The sequence below is a fragment of the Oncorhynchus masou genome, unplaced genomic scaffold, assembly GCF_036934945.1.
Source record: "Oncorhynchus masou masou isolate Uvic2021 unplaced genomic scaffold, UVic_Omas_1.1 unplaced_scaffold_823, whole genome shotgun sequence".
In the NCBI taxonomy this organism is placed as follows: domain Eukaryota; kingdom Metazoa; phylum Chordata; class Actinopteri; order Salmoniformes; family Salmonidae; genus Oncorhynchus; species Oncorhynchus masou.
Window position 1 is genome coordinate 318082 of NW_027014708.1, and position 2500 is coordinate 320581.

The following is a 2500-nucleotide window of genomic DNA, read 5'->3' on the forward strand; positions in this document are numbered from 1 at the left end:
AGAAGTTCCAAAAAGAATAAAGACATTTCAAATGTCATGATGTATATATGCAGTGTTGTAACGATGTGCAAATGGTTGACGTACAATGACGTTGGCTCGTTGAAAGAAAGACAAACAGTCTGTCTGTCTCTCCTTTTCCTTCCCTTCACCTGTCGTTCCTCTGTCGGTGGTCCGTGTGAGGAGAGGACACTGCTTGGTCACAGAGTGAGGGTGTGAAGTGCTTCATTCTATTCCATTAACTGACAGGTCACAGTCATTTATTCAGTTCAATCAGTGATCACTATGAAGTGTTGTTATTATAATGAGAATCAGAAATGGCTGTTTACAACCCAGCATGTATTCAGGTTCAGATGCACAGGACTGACGGTCAACGACAACGACAGAGAGATACAGCCATAGTGTTGATCATTGACAGTGTAGAAGGGAGTCCTGGGAACTGGGCTGGATTTGTTTACGTTCTCTGCCCTCTAATGGTAGAATGTAGACATTGCAGATGGGCGACCACCTCCAGACCCATATATGGGTGTATGTCCCTTCCGTAGAGTGTATGTTATCTAGGGCTGGTTAGCTCAGTTGGTTAGAGTGTCGTGGTAATTATGCGAAGGTTGCGGGTTTGATACCTGTACTGGACAGGGGTTATTTTGTTTACTTTACTGTGTATTTCGACAGTGTCACATAACTCCAGTCTCAAATGTACAGAGCCCCAACAGCCCTCACTAATGTACAGAGCCCCAACAGCCCTCACTAATGTACAGAGCCCCAACAGCCCTCACTAATGTACAGAGCCCCAACAGCCCTCACTAATGTACAGAGCCCCAACAGCCCTCACTAATGTACAGAGCCCCAACAGCCCTCACTAATGTACAGAGCCCCAACAGCCCTCTCTAATGTACAGGGTTCCAACAGCCCTCACTAATGTACAGGGCCCCAACAGCCCTTACTAATGTACAGAGCCCCAACAGCCCTCACTAATGTACAGAGCCCCAACAGCCCTCACTAATGTACAGAGCCCCAACAGCCCTCACTAATGTACAGAGCCCCAACAGCCCTCACTAATGTACAGAGCCCCAACAGCCCTCACTAATTTACAGGGCCCCAATAGCCCTCACTAATGTATAGGGCTCCAACCGCCCTCACTAATGTACAGGGTTCCAACAGCCCTCACTAATGTACAGGGTTCCCAACAGCCCTCACTAATGTACAGGGTTCCCAACAGCCCTCACTAATGTACAAGGTTCCCAACAGCTCTCACTAATGTACAGAGCCCCAACAGCACTCACTAATGTACAGAGCCCCAACAGCCCTCACTAATTTCCAGAGCCCCAACAGCCCTCACTAATGTACAGAGCCCCAACAGCCCTCACTAATGTCAGAAGGTGAATTCACCAATTTGTAAGTCGCTCTGGATAAGAGCGTCTGCTAAATGACTTAAATGTAAATGTAATGTACAGGGCCCCAACAGCCCTCACTAATGTACAGAGCCCCAACAGCCCTCACTAATGTACAGGTCCCCTGAGGGAGACGACCTGGAGGGAGACGACCTGGAGGGGGACGACCCGGAGGGGGACGACCCGGAGGGGGACGACCCGGAGGGAGACGACCCGGAGGGAGTAGACCCGGAGGGAGACGACCCGGAGGGAGTAGACCCGGAGGGAGTAGACCCGGAGGGAGTAGACCCGGAGGGAGTAGACCCGGAGGGAGACGACCCGGAGGGAGACGACCCGGAGGGAGTAGACCCGGAGGGAGTAGACCCGGAGGGAGACGACCCGGAGGGAGACGACCCGGAGGGAGACGACCAGGAGGGAGACGACCAGGAGGGAGTAGACCCGGAGGGAGACGACCCGGAGGGTGACGACCCGGAGGGAGTAGACCCGGAGGGAGACGACCCGGAGGGAGACGACCCGGAGGGAGTAGACCCGGAGGGAGACGACCCGGAGGGAGACGACCCGGAGGGAGCTCCAGGCTCAGATATTTATGCCGCAGAAGGGTGGAGATGGGTGACTAACAAGAAGACGTAAAACGCACACACAAATTAGTGTGTAAATACATCAATATATTGTCATTTCTTGTTTATTAAATATAAATGCTCCTTGTTATTTTATGATTGGAGATATTTAGGCCTACTGATGTTATCCATTTCCCACAGCGGACATGTGCAGTTGTGTTTACTCACAGGTGGTGGAGAGGTCACGGATCGGTGAGATGGGGGCTGACAAGGAAAACATGAAATACTACATACGTACACATTCTCTCTCGCTCTCCCACACGCACAATAAACATGACTCACACACACGCGCACAATAAACATGACTCACACATTAGACCCAATGGAAATACAATTTAATAACTTGTTTATTTTACAAGTGGACAGGATACCTGCTCACTTTTCTTGGAGTAAAATACCCTCCAACCACTAGGCTGCCCGCCCCTCCAACCACTAGGCTGCCCGCCCCTCTAACCACTAGACTACCTGTCTATCTAACCACTAGACTACCTGCCT